The 14050-nt window shown below is 46.0% G+C and overlaps 5 non-coding genes and 36 pseudogenes across 5 annotated transcripts; all 41 read left to right on the top strand.

The window, feature by feature from the left end:
- Positions 1-64: 64 nt before the first annotated feature.
- Positions 65-183, top strand: LOC136731757 (uncharacterized; annotated as a pseudogene).
- Positions 184-408: 225 nt separating this feature from the next.
- On the top strand, positions 409-527 carry LOC136731551 (uncharacterized; annotated as a pseudogene).
- A 210-nt stretch (positions 528-737) lies between these two features.
- LOC136731179 (uncharacterized) lies at positions 738-855 on the top strand (annotated as a pseudogene).
- Positions 856-1074: 219 nt separating this feature from the next.
- LOC136731340 (uncharacterized) lies at positions 1075-1193 on the top strand (annotated as a pseudogene).
- A 215-nt stretch (positions 1194-1408) lies between these two features.
- LOC136731644 (5S ribosomal RNA) lies at positions 1409-1527 on the top strand. The gene has a single exon (XR_010809635.1). It is a non-coding gene; the product is annotated as a 5S ribosomal RNA (ribosomal RNA).
- Positions 1528-1743: 216 nt separating this feature from the next.
- Positions 1744-1862, top strand: LOC136732042 (uncharacterized; annotated as a pseudogene).
- A 210-nt stretch (positions 1863-2072) lies between these two features.
- LOC136731420 (uncharacterized) lies at positions 2073-2191 on the top strand (annotated as a pseudogene).
- A 210-nt stretch (positions 2192-2401) lies between these two features.
- LOC136731243 (uncharacterized) lies at positions 2402-2520 on the top strand (annotated as a pseudogene).
- Positions 2521-2730: 210 nt separating this feature from the next.
- On the top strand, positions 2731-2849 carry LOC136731418 (uncharacterized; annotated as a pseudogene).
- Positions 2850-3068: 219 nt separating this feature from the next.
- LOC136731949 (uncharacterized) lies at positions 3069-3187 on the top strand (annotated as a pseudogene).
- A 220-nt stretch (positions 3188-3407) lies between these two features.
- LOC136731844 (uncharacterized) lies at positions 3408-3526 on the top strand (annotated as a pseudogene).
- Positions 3527-3742: 216 nt separating this feature from the next.
- LOC136731288 (uncharacterized) lies at positions 3743-3861 on the top strand (annotated as a pseudogene).
- A 208-nt stretch (positions 3862-4069) lies between these two features.
- Positions 4070-4188, top strand: LOC136731744 (uncharacterized; annotated as a pseudogene).
- Positions 4189-4399: 211 nt separating this feature from the next.
- LOC136731417 (uncharacterized) lies at positions 4400-4518 on the top strand (annotated as a pseudogene).
- Positions 4519-4736: 218 nt separating this feature from the next.
- LOC136731482 (uncharacterized) lies at positions 4737-4855 on the top strand (annotated as a pseudogene).
- A 215-nt stretch (positions 4856-5070) lies between these two features.
- On the top strand, positions 5071-5189 carry LOC136731599 (5S ribosomal RNA). The gene has a single exon (XR_010809592.1). It is a non-coding gene; the product is annotated as a 5S ribosomal RNA (ribosomal RNA).
- A 218-nt stretch (positions 5190-5407) lies between these two features.
- Positions 5408-5526, top strand: LOC136731159 (uncharacterized; annotated as a pseudogene).
- Positions 5527-5736: 210 nt separating this feature from the next.
- On the top strand, positions 5737-5855 carry LOC136731875 (uncharacterized; annotated as a pseudogene).
- A 220-nt stretch (positions 5856-6075) lies between these two features.
- Positions 6076-6194, top strand: LOC136731842 (uncharacterized; annotated as a pseudogene).
- Positions 6195-6403: 209 nt separating this feature from the next.
- Positions 6404-6522, top strand: LOC136731873 (uncharacterized; annotated as a pseudogene).
- Positions 6523-6743: 221 nt separating this feature from the next.
- Positions 6744-6862, top strand: LOC136732022 (uncharacterized; annotated as a pseudogene).
- Positions 6863-7072: 210 nt separating this feature from the next.
- Positions 7073-7191, top strand: LOC136731756 (uncharacterized; annotated as a pseudogene).
- A 212-nt stretch (positions 7192-7403) lies between these two features.
- Positions 7404-7522, top strand: LOC136731613 (5S ribosomal RNA). The gene has a single exon (XR_010809605.1). It is a non-coding gene; the product is annotated as a 5S ribosomal RNA (ribosomal RNA).
- A 216-nt stretch (positions 7523-7738) lies between these two features.
- On the top strand, positions 7739-7857 carry LOC136732041 (uncharacterized; annotated as a pseudogene).
- Positions 7858-8067: 210 nt separating this feature from the next.
- On the top strand, positions 8068-8186 carry LOC136731453 (uncharacterized; annotated as a pseudogene).
- Positions 8187-8406: 220 nt separating this feature from the next.
- LOC136731959 (uncharacterized) lies at positions 8407-8525 on the top strand (annotated as a pseudogene).
- Positions 8526-8748: 223 nt separating this feature from the next.
- On the top strand, positions 8749-8867 carry LOC136731125 (uncharacterized; annotated as a pseudogene).
- Positions 8868-9086: 219 nt separating this feature from the next.
- On the top strand, positions 9087-9205 carry LOC136731672 (5S ribosomal RNA). The gene has a single exon (XR_010809661.1). It is a non-coding gene; the product is annotated as a 5S ribosomal RNA (ribosomal RNA).
- Positions 9206-9418: 213 nt separating this feature from the next.
- LOC136731917 (uncharacterized) lies at positions 9419-9537 on the top strand (annotated as a pseudogene).
- Positions 9538-9757: 220 nt separating this feature from the next.
- On the top strand, positions 9758-9876 carry LOC136731853 (uncharacterized; annotated as a pseudogene).
- A 216-nt stretch (positions 9877-10092) lies between these two features.
- Positions 10093-10211, top strand: LOC136731471 (uncharacterized; annotated as a pseudogene).
- Positions 10212-10427: 216 nt separating this feature from the next.
- On the top strand, positions 10428-10546 carry LOC136731132 (uncharacterized; annotated as a pseudogene).
- Positions 10547-10762: 216 nt separating this feature from the next.
- On the top strand, positions 10763-10881 carry LOC136731477 (uncharacterized; annotated as a pseudogene).
- A 214-nt stretch (positions 10882-11095) lies between these two features.
- Positions 11096-11214, top strand: LOC136731107 (uncharacterized; annotated as a pseudogene).
- Positions 11215-11429: 215 nt separating this feature from the next.
- LOC136731502 (uncharacterized) lies at positions 11430-11548 on the top strand (annotated as a pseudogene).
- Positions 11549-11761: 213 nt separating this feature from the next.
- Positions 11762-11880, top strand: LOC136731353 (uncharacterized; annotated as a pseudogene).
- Positions 11881-12094: 214 nt separating this feature from the next.
- Positions 12095-12213, top strand: LOC136731199 (uncharacterized; annotated as a pseudogene).
- Positions 12214-12418: 205 nt separating this feature from the next.
- On the top strand, positions 12419-12537 carry LOC136731514 (uncharacterized; annotated as a pseudogene).
- A 217-nt stretch (positions 12538-12754) lies between these two features.
- LOC136731524 (5S ribosomal RNA) lies at positions 12755-12873 on the top strand. The gene has a single exon (XR_010809554.1). It is a non-coding gene; the product is annotated as a 5S ribosomal RNA (ribosomal RNA).
- A 209-nt stretch (positions 12874-13082) lies between these two features.
- LOC136731284 (uncharacterized) lies at positions 13083-13201 on the top strand (annotated as a pseudogene).
- Positions 13202-13422: 221 nt separating this feature from the next.
- Positions 13423-13541, top strand: LOC136731928 (uncharacterized; annotated as a pseudogene).
- The last annotated feature ends 509 nt before the right edge of the window (positions 13542-14050 follow it).

Here is a 14050-nt window from a genome sequence, read left to right as displayed (position 1 = left end):
TTTTTGCTGGAAGTTCGTCAATATCCGCCAACCTTTAAGAGACATCATGCAGCCAGGCCTCTCGGCTTGCAGCCACACCGTCCTGAACGCCCCCGATCTCATCAGATCTTGGAATTTAAACGGGGCAGGGCCTGGTCAGTACTTGGATGGGTGACCTCCTGGAAATGCCAGGTGCTGCAAGCTTTTTACGTCTCCTGGGTAACTTCATCGTAGCTCTTAATACTCTCTTTCTGTCTGGAGGAGATATAATTGAAGAATTGTACACGTACCCGGCTACTTTAAAAACCCATTACTGCACTCATATTTTTCCCTCCATTTTTCTTTTTCTATTTTTTTTTTTTTTTTTTTGCTGGAAGTTCCGTCAATATCCGCCAGCCTTTAAGAGACATCATGCAGCCAGGCCTCTTGGCTTGTAGTCACACCGTCCTGAACGTGCCCGATCATATCAGATTTCGGAAGCTAAACGGGGCAGGGCCTGGTTAGTACATGAATGTGAGACCGCCTGGAAATACCTAGTGCTGCAAGGTTTTACGTCTCCTGGGTAACTTTATCGTAGCTCTTAATTCTCTCTTTCTGTCTGGAGGAGATATAATTGAAGAATTGTACACGTACCCGGCTACTTTCAACACCCTTTGCTGCACTGGTATTTCTCCCTCCATTTCTCTTTTTTTTTTTTGCTGGATGTTCCGTCAAAACCCGCCAACCATTAAGAGACATCATGCAGCCCGGCCTCTTGGCTTTGCAGCCACACCGTCCTGAAGGCCCCGATCTCATCAGATCTTGGAATTTAAACGGGGCAGGGCCTGGTCAGTACTTGGATGGGTGACCTCCTGGAAATGCCAGGTGCTGCAAGCTTTTTACGTCTCCTGGGTAACTTCATCGTAGCTCTTAATACTCTCTTTCTGTCTCCAGGAGATATAATTGAAGAATTGTACACGTACCCGGCTACTTTCAACACCCTTTCCTGCACTGATATTTTTCCCTCCATTTTTCTATTTTTTTTTTTTTTTTTTTGCTGGAAATTCCGTCAATACCCGCCAGCCTTTAAGAGACATCATGCAGCCAGGCATCTCGGCTTGCGGCCACACCATCCTGAACTCGCCCGATCTCGTCAGATCTTGGAAGCTAAACGGGGCAGGACCTGGTCGGTACATGAATGTGAGACCTCCTGGAAATACCTGGTGCTGCAAGCTTTTACGTCTCCTGGGTAACTTTATCGTAGCTCTTAATACTCTCTTTCTGTCTCCAGGAGATATAATTGAAGAATTGTACACGTACCCGGCTACTTTCAACACCCTTTCCTGCACTGATATTTTTCCATCCATTTTTCTTTTTTTTTTTTTTTTTTGCATGAAGTTCCGTCAATACCCGCCAACCTTTAAGAGACATCATGCAGCGAGGCCTCTCGGCTTGCGGCCACACCGTCCTGAATGCCCCCAATCTCGTCAGATCTCGGAAGCTAAACGGGGCAGGGCCTGGTCAGTACTTGGATGGGAGACCTCCTGGAAATACCAGGTGCTGCAAGCTTTTTACGTCTCCTGGGTAACTTCATCGTAGCTCTTAATACTCTCTTTCTGTCTCCAGGAGATATAATTGAAGTATTGTACACGTACTAGGCTACTTTCAACACCCTTTGCTGCACTGATATTTTTCCCTCCATTTTTCTTTTTATTTTATTTTTTTGCTGGAAGTTCCGTCAATATCCGCCAGCCTTTAAGAGACATCATGCAGCCAGGCCTCTTGGCTTGTAGTCACACCGTCCTGAACGCGCCCGATCATATCAGATTTCGGAAGCTAAACGGGGCAGGGCCTGGTCAGTACTTGGATGTGTGACCTCCTGGAAATACCAGGTGCTGCAAGCTTTTTACGTCTCCTGGGTAACTTCATCGTAGCTCTTAAAACTCTCTTTCTGTCTCCAGGAGATATAATTGAAGAATTGTACACGTACCCGGCTACTTTCAACACCCTTTGCTGCACTGGTATATTTCCCTCTATTTTTCTTTTTTTTTTTTGCTGGCAGTTCCGTCAATACCCGCCAGCCTTTAAGAGACATCATGCAGCCAGTCATCTCGGCATGCGGCCACACCATCCTGAACGCGCCCGATCTCGTCAGATCTCGGAAGCTAAACGGGGCAGGACCTGGTCAGTACATGAATGTGAGACCTCCTTGAAATACCTCGTGCTGCAAGCTTTTACATCTCCTGGGTAACTTTATCGTAGCTCTTAATACTCTCTTTCTGTCTGCAGGAGATATAATTGAAGAATTGTACACGTACCTGGCTACTTTCAATACCCTTTGCTGCACTGGTATTTCTCCCTCCATTTCTCTCTTTTTTTTTTTGCTGGATGTTCCGTCAAAACCCGCCAACCATTAAGAGACATCATGCAGCCCGGCCTCTTGGCTTGCAGCCACACCGTCCTGAACGCCCCCGATCTCATCAGATCTTGGAATTTAAACGGGGCAGGGCCTGGTCAGTACATGAATGTGAGACCTCCTGGAAATACCAGGTGCTGCAAGCTTTTTACGTCTCCTGGGTAACTTCATCGTAGCTCTTAAAACTCTCTTTCTGTCTCCAGGAGATATAATTGAAGAATTGTACACGTACCCGGCTACTTTCAACACCCTTTGCTGCACTGGTATATTTCCCTCTATTTTTCTTTTTTTTTTTTGCTGGCAGTTCCGTCAATACCCGCCAGCCTTTAAGAGACATCATGCAGCCAGTCATCTCGGCATGCGGCCACACCATCCTGAACGCGCCCGATCTCGTCAGATCTCGGAAGCTAAACGGGGCAGGACCTGGTCAGTACATGAATGTGAGACCTCCTTGAAATACCTCGTGCTGCAAGCTTTTACATCTCCTGGGTAACTTTATCGTAGCTCTTAATACTCTCTATCTGTCTGGAGGAGATATAATTGAAGTACTGTACACGTACCCAGCTACTGTCAACATCCTTTGCTGCACTGATATTTTTCCATCCATTTTTCTTTTTTTTTTTTTTTTTTTTTTGCTGCAAGTTCCGTCAATACCCGCCAACCTTTACGAGACATCATGCAGCCAGGCCTCTCGGCTTGTGGCCACACCGTCCTGAACGCGCCCGATCTCGTAAGATCTCGAAAGCTAAACGGGGCAGGACCTGGTCAGTACTTGGATGGGAGACCTCCTGGAAATACCAGGTGCTGCAAGGTTTTACGTCTCCTGGGTAACTTTATCGTAGCTCTTAATTCTCTCTTTCTGTCTGGAGGAGATATAATTGAAGAATTGTACACGTACCCGGCTACTTTCAACACCCTTTGCTGCACTGATATTTTTCCCTCCAGTTTTCTATTTTCTTTTTTTTTTTTTTTTGCTGGAAATTCCGTCAATACCCGCCATCCTTTAAGAGACATCATGCAGCCAGGCATCTCGGCTTGCGGCCACACCATACTGAACGCGCCCGATCTCGTCAGATCTCGGCAGCTAAACGGGGCAGGGTCTGGCCAGTACTTGGTTGGGTGACCTCCTGGAAATACCAGGTGCTGCAAGCTTTTTACGTCTCCTGGGTAACTTCATCGTAGCTCTTAATACTCTCTTTCAGTCTGGAGAAGATATTATTGAAGAATTGTACACGTACCCGGCTACTTTCAACAGCCTTTGCTGCACTGATATTTCTCCCTCCATTTTTTTTTTTTTTTTTTTTTTTTTGCTGGAAGTTCCGTCAATACCCACCAGCCTAAAGAGACATCATGCAGCCGGGCCTCTTGGCTTTCGGCCACACCGTCCTGAACGCGCCCGATATCGTCAGATCTCGGAAGGTAAAAGGGGCAGGGCCTGGTCAGTACTTGGATGGGTGACCTCCTAGAAATACCTGGTGCTGCAAGCTTTTTTGTCTCCTGGGTAACTTCATCGTAGCTCTTAGTACTCTCTTTCTGTCTGGAGGAGATATAATTGAAGTATTGTACACGTACACGGCTACTTTCAACAGCCTTTGCTGCACTGATATTTTTCCCTCCATTTTTCTTTTTTTTTTTTGCTGGAAGTTCGTCAATATCCGCCAACCTTTAAGAGACATCATGCAGCCAGGCCTCTCGGCTTGTGGCCACACCGTCCTGAATGCGCCCGATCTCGTAAGATCTCGGAAGCTAAACGGGGCAGGGCCTGGTCAGTACTTGGATGGCTGACCTCCTAGAAATACCAGGTGCTGCAAGCTTTTTACGTCTCCTGGGTAACTTCATCGTAGCTCTTAATACTCTCTTTCTGTCTGCAGGAGATATAATTGAAGAATTGTACACGTACCTGGCTACTTTCAATACCCTTTGCTGCACTGGTATTTCTCCCTCCATTTCTCTTTTTTTTTTTTTGCTGGATGTTCCGTCAAAACCCGCCAACCATTAAGAGACATCATGCAGCCCGGCCTCTTGGCTTGCAGCCACACCGTCCTGAACGCCCCCGATCTCATCAGATCTTGGAATTTAAACGGGGCAGGGCCTGGTCAGTACATGAATGTGAGACCTCCTGGAAATACCTGGTGCTTCAAGCTTTTACGTCTCCTGGGTAACTTTATCGTAGCTCTTAATACTCTCTATCTGTCTCCAGGAGATATAATTGAAGAATTGTATACGTACCCGGCTACTTTCAACACCCTTTCCTGCACTGATATTTTTCCCTCCATTTTTCTATTTTTTTTTATTTTTTTTTGCTGGAAATTCCGTCAATACCCGCCAGACTTTAAGAGACATCATGCAGCCAGACATCTCGGCTTGCGGCCACACCATCCTGAACTCGCCCGATCTCGTCAGATCTTGGAAGCTAAACGGGGCAGGACCTGGTCGGTACATGAATGTGAGACCTCCTGGAAATACCTGGTGCTTCAAGCTTTGACGTCTCCTGGGTAACTTTATCGTAGCTCTTAATACTCTCTATCTGTCTGGAGGAGATATAATTGAAGTATTGTACACTTACCCAGCTACTGTCAACACCCTTTGCTGCACTGATATTTTTCCATCTATTTTTCTTTTTTTTTTTTTTTTTTGCTGGAAGTTCCGTCAATACCCGCCAACCTTTAAGAGACATCATGCAGCCAGGCCTCTTGGCTTGCGGCCACACCGTCCTGAATGCGCCCGATCTCGTCAGATCTCGGAAGCTAAACGGGGCAGGGCCTGGTCAGTACTTGGATGGGAGACCTCCTAGAAATACCAGGTGCTGCAAGCCTTTTACGTCTCCTGGGTAACTTCATCATAGCTCTTAATACTCTCTTTCTGTCTCTAGGAGATATAATTGAAGAATTGTACACGTACTAGGCTACTATTAAAACACCCTTTGCTGCACTGATATTTTTCCCTCCATTTTTCTTTTTATTTTATTTTTTTCCTGGAAGTTCCGTCAATATCCGCCAGCCTTTAAGAGACATCATGCAGCCAGGCCTCTTGGCTTGTAGTCACACCGCCCTGAACGCGCCCGATCATATCAGATTTCGGAAGCTAAACGGGGCAGGGCCTGGTCAGTACTTGGCTGTGTGATTTCCTGGAAATACCAGGTGCTGCAAGCTTTTTACGTCTCCTGGGTAACTTCATCGTAGCTCTTAAAACTCTCTTTCTGTCTCCAGGAGATATAATTGAAGAATGGTACACGTACCCGGCTACTTTCAACACCCTTTGCTGCACTGGTATATTTCCCTCTATTTTTCTTTTTTTTTTTTGCTGGCAGTTCCGTCAATACCCGCCAGCCTTTAAGAGACATCATGCAGCCAGGCATCTCGGCTTGCGGCCACACCATCCTGAACGCGCCCGATCTCGTAAGATCTCGAAAGCTAAACGGGGCAGGACCTGGTCAGTACTTGGATGGGAGACCTCCTGGAAATACCAGGTGCTGCAAGGTTTTACGTCTCCTGGGTAACTTTATCGTAGCTCTTAATTCTCTCTTTCTGTCTGGAGGAGATATAATTGAAGAATTGTACACGTACCCGGCTACTTTCAACACCCTTTGCTGCACTGATATTTTTCCCTCCATTTTTCTATTTTTTTTTTTTTTTTTTTTTGCTGGAAATTCCGTCAATACCCGCCATCCTTTAAGAGACATCATGCAGCCAGGCATCTCGGCTTGCGGCCACACCATACTGAACGCGCCCGATCTCGTCAGATCTCGGCAGCTAAACGGGGCAGGGTCTGGCCAGTACTTGGTTGGGTGACCTCCTGGAAATACCAGGTGCTGCAAGCTTTTTACGTCTCCTGGGTAACTTCATCGTAGCTCTTAATACTCTCTTTCAGTCTGGAGGAGATATTATTGAAGTATTGTACACGTACACGGCTACTTTCAACAGCCTTTGCTGCACTGATATTTTTCCCTCCATTTTTCTTTTTTTTTTTTGCTGGAAGTTCGTCAATATCCGCCAACCTTTAAGAGACATCATGCAACCAGGCCTCTCGGCTTGTGGCCACACCGTCCTGAATGCGCCCGATCTCGTAAGATCTCGGAAGGTAACAGGGGCAGGGCCTGGTCAGTACTTGGATGGGTGACCTCCTGGAAATACCTGGTGCTGCAAGCTTTTTTGTCTCCTGGGTAACTTCATCGTAGCTCTTAATACTCTCTTTCTGTCTGGAGGAGACATAATTGAAGTATTGTACACGTACCCAGCTACTGTCAACACCCTTTGCTGCACTGATATTTTTCCATCCATTTTTCTTTTTTTTTTTTTTTTTTTTTTTTGCTGGAAGTTCCGTCAATACCCGCCAACCTTTAAGAGACATCATGCAGCCAGGCTTCTCGGCTTGTGGCCACACCGTCCTGAATGCGCCCGATCTCGTAAGATCTCGGAAGCTAAACGGGGCAGGGCCTGGTCAGTACTTGGATTGCTGACCTCCTAGAAATACCAGGTGCTGCAAGCTTTTTACGTCTCCTGGGTAACTTCATCGTAGCTCTTAATACTCTCTTTCTGTCTGCAGGAGATATAATTGAAGAATTGTACACGTACCCGGCTACTTTCAACACCCTTTGCTGCACTGGTATTTCTTCCTTCATTTCTCTTTTTTTTTTTTGCTGGATGTTCCGTCAAAACCCGCCAACCATTAAGAGACATCATGCAGCCCGGCCTCTTGGCTTGCAGCCACACCGTCCTGAACGCCCCCGATCTCATCAGATCTTGGAATTTAAACGGGGCAGGGCCTGGTCAGTACTTGGATGGGTGACCTCCTGGAAATGCCAGGTGCTGCAAGCTTTTTACGTCTCCTGGGTAACTTCATCGTAGCTCTTAATACTCTCTTTCTGTCTCCAGGAGATATAATTGAAGAATTGTACACGTACCCGGCTACTTTCAACACCCTTTCCTGCACTGATATTTTTCCCTCCATTTTTCTTTTTTTTTTTTTTGCTGGAAATTCCGTCAATACCCGCCAGCCTTTAAGAGACATCATGCAGCCAGGTGTCTCGGCTTGTGGCCACACCGTCCTGAACGCGCCCGATCTCGTCAGATCTCGGAAGCTAAACGGGGCAGGGCCTGGTCAGTACTTGGATGGGAGACCTCCTAGAAATATCAGGTGCTGCAAGCCTTTTACGTCTCCTGGGTAACTTCATCGTAGCTCTTAATACTCTCTTTCTGTCTCCAGGAGATATAATTGAAGAATTGTACACGTACTAGGCTACTTTCAACACCCTTTGCTGCACTGATATTTTTCCCTCCATTTTTCTTTTTATTTTATTTTTTTGCTGGAAGTTCCGTCAATATCCGCCAGCCTTTAAGAGACATCATGCAGCCAGGCCTCTTGGCTTGTAGTCACACCGTCCTGAACGCGCCCGATCATATCAGATTTCGGAAGCTAAACGGGGCAGGGCCTGGTCAGTACTTGGATGTGTGACCTCCTGGAAATACCAGGTGCTGCAAGCTTTTTACGTCTCCTGGGTAACTTCATCGTAGCTCTTAAAACTCTCTTTCTGTCTCCAGGAGATATAATTGAAGAATTGTACACGTACCCGGCTACTTTCAACACCCTTTGCTGCACTGGTATATTTACCTCTATTTTTCTTTTTTTTTTTTGCTGGCAGTTCCGTCAATACCCGCCAGCCTTTAAGAGACATCATGCAGCCAGGCCTCTTGGCTTGCAGCCACACCATCCTGAACGCCTCCGATCTCGTCAGATCTCGGAAGCTAAACGGGGCAGGACCTGGTCAGTACATGAATGTGAGACCTCCTTGAAATACCTCGTGCTGCAAGCTTTTACGTCTCCTGGGTAACTTTATCGTAGCTCTTAATACTCTCTATCTGTCTGGAGGAGATATAATTGAAGAATTGTACATGTACCCGGCTACTTTCAACACCCTTTGCTGCACTGATATTTTTCCCTCCCTTTTTCTATTTTTTTTTTTTTTTTTTTTTGCTGGAAGTTCCGTCAATACTTGCCAGCCTTTAAGAGACATCATGTAGCCAGGTCTCTTGGCTTGCGGCCACACCGTCCTGAACGCGCCCGATCTCATCAGATCTCGGAAGCTAAACGGGGCAAGACCTGGTCAGTACTTGAATGTGAGACCTCCTGGAAATACCTGGTGCTGCAAGCTTTTACGTCTCCTGGGTAACTTTATCGTAGCTCTTAATACTCTCTTTCTGTCTGGAGGAGATATAATTGAAGTATTGTACACGTACCCAGCTACTGTCAACACCCTTTGCTGCACTGATATTTTTCCATCAATTTTTTTATTTTTATTATTATTTATTTTTTCTGCTTGAAGTTCCGTCAATACCCGCCAACCTTTAAGAGACATCATGCAGCCAGGCGTCTTGGCTTGCGGCCACACCGTCCTGAACGCGCCCGATCTCGTCAGATCTCGGAATTTAAACGGGGCAGGGCCTGGTCAGTACTTTTATGGGTGACCTTCTGGAAATACGAGGTGCTGCAAACTTTTTACGTCTCCTGGGTAACTTCATCGTAGCTCTTAATTCTCTCTTTCTGTCTGCAGGAGATATAATTGAAGAATTGTACACGTACCCGGCTACTTTCAACAGCCTTTGCTGCACTGATATTTTTCCGTCGATTTTTCTATTTTTTTTTTTTTTTTTTGGCTGGAAGTTCCGTCAATACCCGCCAGCCTTTAAGAGACATCATGCAGCCAGGCGTCTCGGCTTGCGGCCACACCATCCTGAACGCGCCCGATCTCGTCAGATCTCGGAAGCTAAACGGGGCAGTGCCTGGTCTGTACTTGGATGGGTGACCTCCTGGAAATACCAGGTGCTGCAAGCTTTTTACTTCTCCTGGGAAACTTTATCGTAGCTCTTAATACTCTCTTTCTGTCTGGAGGAGATATAATTGAAGTATTGTACACGTACCCGGCAACTTTCAACACCCTTTGCTGCACTGATATTTTTGCCTCCGTTTTTCTTTTTTTTTTTTTTTGCTGGAAATTCCGTCAATACCCGCCAGCCTTTAAGAGACATCATGCAGCCAGGCATCTTGGCTTGCTGCCACACCATCCTGAACGCGCCCGATCTCGTCAGATCTCGGAAGCTAAACGGGGTAGGACCTGGTCAGTACTTGAATGTGAGACCTCCTGGAAATACCTGGTGCTGCAAGCTTTTACGTCTCCTGGGTAACTTTATCGTAGCTCTTAATACTCTCTTTCAGTCTGGAGGAGATATAATTGAAGAATTGTACACGTACCCGGCTACTTTCAACACCCTTTCCTGCACTGATATTTTTCCCTCCATTTTTCTATTTTTTTTATTTTTTTTTTATGCTGGAAATTCCGTCAATACCCGCCAGCCTTTAAGAGACATCATGCAGCCAGGCGTCTCGGCTTGTGGCCACACCGTCCTGAACACGCCCGATCTCGTCAGATCTCGGAAACTAAACGGGGCAGGACCTGGTCAGTACTTGGATGGGAGACCTCCTGGAAGTACCAGGTGCTGCAAGCTTTTTACGTCACCTGGGGAACTTCGTCGTAGCTTTTAATATTCTCTTTCTGTCTGGAGGAGATTTAATTGAAGAATTGTACACGTACCCGGCTACTTTCAACACCCTTTGCTGCACTGATATTTTTCCCGCCATTTTTATTTTTATTTTTTATTTTTTCTGGAAGTTCCATCAATATCCGCCAGCCTTTAAGAGACATCATGCAACCAGGCATCTCGGCTTGCGGACACACAGACCTGAACGCGCCCGATCTCGTCAGATCTCGGAAACGAAACGGGGCAGGACCTGGTCAGTACTTGGATGGGAGATCTCCTGGAAATACCAGGTGCTGCCAGCTTTTTACGTCTGCTGGGTAACTTTATCGTAGCTCTTGATACTCTCTTTCAGTCTGGAGGAGATATAATAGAAGTATTGTACACGTACCCGGTTACTTTCAACACCCTTTGCTGCACTGATATTTTTCCCTCCATTTTTCTTTTTTCTTCATTATTTTGCTGGAAATTCCGTCAATATCCTCCAGCCTTTAAGAGACATCATGCAGCCAGGCCTCTTGGCATGCGGACACATTGTCCTGAATGCGCCCGATCTCATCAGATCTCGGAAGCTAAACGGGGCAGGGCCTGGTCAGTACTTGAATGTGAGAACTCGTGGAAATACCTGGTGCTGCAAGCTTTTTACGTCTCCTGGGTAACTTTATCATAGCTCTTCATTCTCTTTTTCTGTCTGGAGGAGATATAATTGAAGAATTGTACACGTACCCGGCTACTTTCAACACCCTTTGCTGCAGTGGTATTTTTCCCTCCATTTTTCTTTTTTCTTTTTTCTTTTGCTGGAAGTTCCGTCAATACCCTCCAGCCTTTAAGAGACATCATGCAGCCAGGCCTCTTGGCATGCGGACACATTGTCCTGAACGCGCCCGAACTCATCAGATCTCGGAAGCTAAACGGGGCAGGACCTGGTCAGTACTTGAATGTGAGACCTCCTAGAAAAACCTGGTGCTGCAAGCTTTTACGTCTCCTGGGTAACTTCATCGTAGCTCTTTATACTCTCTTTCTGTCTGGAGGAGATATAATTGAAGTATTGTACACGTACCCGGCTACTTTTAACACCCTTTGCTGCACTGATATTTTTCCCTCCATTTTTCTTTTTTCATTTTTTTTTGCTGGAAGTTCTGTCAATACCCTCCAGCCATTTAGAGACATCATGCAGCCAGGCCTCTTGGCTTGCGGCCACACCGTCCTGAACGCGCCCGAACTCGTCAGACCTTGGAAACTAAACGGGCCAGGGCCTGGTTAGTACTTGGATGGGTGACCTCCTGGAAATACCAGGTGATGCAAGCTTTTTACGTATCCTGTGTAACTTCATCGTAGCTCTTAATACTCTCTTTCAGTCTGGAGGAGATATAATTGAAGAATTGTACACGTACCGGGCTACTTTCAACACCCTTTGCTGCACTGATATTTTTCCCTCCGTTTTTCTTTTTTTTTTTTTTTTTGCTGGAAGTTCCATCAATACCCTCCAGCCTTTAAGAGACATCATACAGCCAGGCCTCTTGGCTTGCAACCACACCGTCCTGAACGCGCCCCATCTCGTCAGATCTCGGAAGCTAAACGGGGCAGGGCCTGGTCATTACTTGAATGTGGGACCTCCTGGAAATACCTGGTTCTGCAAGCTTTTTACGTCTCCTGGGTAACTTTATCGTAGCTCTTAATACTCTCTTTCTGTCTGGAGGAGATATAATTGAAGTATTGTACACGTACCTGGCTACTTTCAACATCCTTTGCTGCACTGATATTTTTCCCTCCGTTTTTCTTTTTTTTTTTTTTTGCTGGAAGTTCCGTCAATACCCGCCAACCATTAAGAGACATCATGCAGCCAGGCCTCTCGGCTTGTGTCCACACCGTCCTGAACGCGCTCGATCTCGTCAGATCGCGTAAGCTGAACGGGGCAGGTCCTGGTCAGTACTTGGATGGGTGACCTCCTGGAAATACCAGGTGCTGCAAGCTTTATACGTCTCTTGGGTAACTTCATCGTAGCTCGTAATACTCTTTCAGTCTGGAGGAGATATAATTGAAGAATTGTACACGTACCCGGCTACTTTCAACACCCTTTGCTGCACTGATATTTTTCCCTCCATTTTTCTTTTTTCTTTTTTTTTTTGCCGGAAGTTCCGTCAATACCCTCCAGCCTTTAAGAGACATCATGCAGCCAGCTCTCTAGGCTTGCGGCCACACTGACCTGAACGTGCCCGATCTTGTCAGATCTTGGAAGCTAAACGGGGCAGGGCCTGGTCAATACTTGGATGGGAGACCTCCTGGAAATACCTGGTGCTGCAAGCTTTTTAGTCTCCTGAGTAACTTCATTGTAGCTCTTAATACTCTCTTTCTGTCTGGAGGTGTTATAATTGAGGATTTGTCCACGTACCCGGCTACTTTCAACACCATTTGCTCCACTGGTATTTTTCCCTCCATTTTTCTTTTTTTTGCTGGAAGTTCCGTCAATACCCGCCAGCCTTTAAGAGACATCATGCAGCCAGGCTTTTTGGCTTGCGGCCACACCGTCCTGAACGCGCCCGATCTTGTCAGATCTAGGAAGCAAAACGTGGCAGGACCTGGCCAGTATTTGGATTGGTGACCTCCTGGAAAAACTAGGTACTGCAAGCTTTTTACGTCTCCTAGGTAACTTCATCGTAGCTCTTAATACTCTCTTTCTGTCAGGAGAAGATACAATTGAAGAAATGTACACGTACCCGGCAACTTTCAACACCCTTTGCTGCACTGATATTTTTCCCTCCATTTTTCTTTTTTCTTTTTTTTTTTTGCTGGAAGGTCCGTCAAAACCCGCCCGCCTTTAAGAGACATCATGCTGCCAGGCCTCTCGGCTTGCGGCCACGCCGTCCTGAACGCGACCGATCTCATCAGATCTCGGAAGCTAAACAGGGAAGGGCCTGGTCAGTACTTGGATGGGTGACCTCCTGGAAATACCAGGTGCTGCAAGCTTTATACGTCTCCTGGGTAACATCATCGTAGATCTTAATACTTTCTTTCTGTCTGGAGGAGATATAATTGAAGAAATGTACACGTACCCGGCTACTTTCAACACCCTTTGCTGAACTGATATTTTTCCCTCAATTTTTCTTTTTTTATTTGCTGGAAGTTCCGTCAACACCCGTCAGCCTTTAAGAGACATCATGCAGCCAGGCCTCTCGGCTTGCGGCTACACCGTCCTGGACGCACCCCGTCTCGTCAGATCTCGGAAGCTAAACGGGGCATGGCCTGGTCAGTACTTGGATGGGAGATCTCCTAGAAATACCAGGTGCTGCAAGCTTTTTACGTCTCCTGGGTAACTTCATCGTAGCTCTTAATACTCTCTTTCTGTCTGGAGGAGATATAATTGAAGAATTGTACACGTTCCCGGCTACTTTCAACACCCTTTCCTGCACTGTTATTTTTCCCTCCATTTTTTTATTTTTTTATTTTTTATTTTTTGCTGGAAATTCCGTCAATACCCGCCAGCCTTTAAGAGACATCATGCAGCCAGGCATCTCGGCTTGCGGCCACACCGTCCTGAACGTGCCCGATCTCGTCAGACCTTGGAAACTAAACGGGCCAGGGCCTGGTTAGTACTTGGATGGGTGACCTCCAGGAAATACCAGGTGATGCAAGCTTTTTACGTCTCCTGGGTAACTTCATCGTAGCTCTTAATACTCTTTATCTGTCTGGAGGAGATATAATTGAAGTATTGTACACTTTGTCTTAGGGACAGTCTGGCTAGCAGTGACTGAGTGGTTGACAGACGACAAGCAACGGAATGTACGTGCTCTGTGATGTCATAGCAGTCAGCTGAGAGAGGCTCGTGATGTCATCGCTGAGCTGTCTGTCTGTCTGTCTGTCTGTCTCTCTCTCTCTCTTTCTCTCTCTCTCTCTCTCTCTCTCTTTCTCTCAATTCAATTCATTTGTATTGTCAAAGCAATTGGACATACATACATACATATATATATATATATATATATATATATATATATATATATATATATATATATACATACATACATACATCCATACATGCTAGAAAGTCATTATAATGTTATCTTAAAGGCTAACTAAGCAGAACATATATCATTATAGAACAGAGTTCATAGGTCAACACATGGTTTTAGGGAACAGGCACGTAGGT

Source organism: Amia ocellicauda, unplaced genomic scaffold (genome assembly GCF_036373705.1).
Source record: "Amia ocellicauda isolate fAmiCal2 unplaced genomic scaffold, fAmiCal2.hap1 HAP1_SCAFFOLD_33, whole genome shotgun sequence".
NCBI classification, from domain to species: Eukaryota; Metazoa; Chordata; class Actinopteri; order Amiiformes; family Amiidae; genus Amia; species Amia ocellicauda.
Note: the sequence above shows the minus strand (reverse complement) of the source record. Positions and strands in the feature narration are given on the sequence as shown.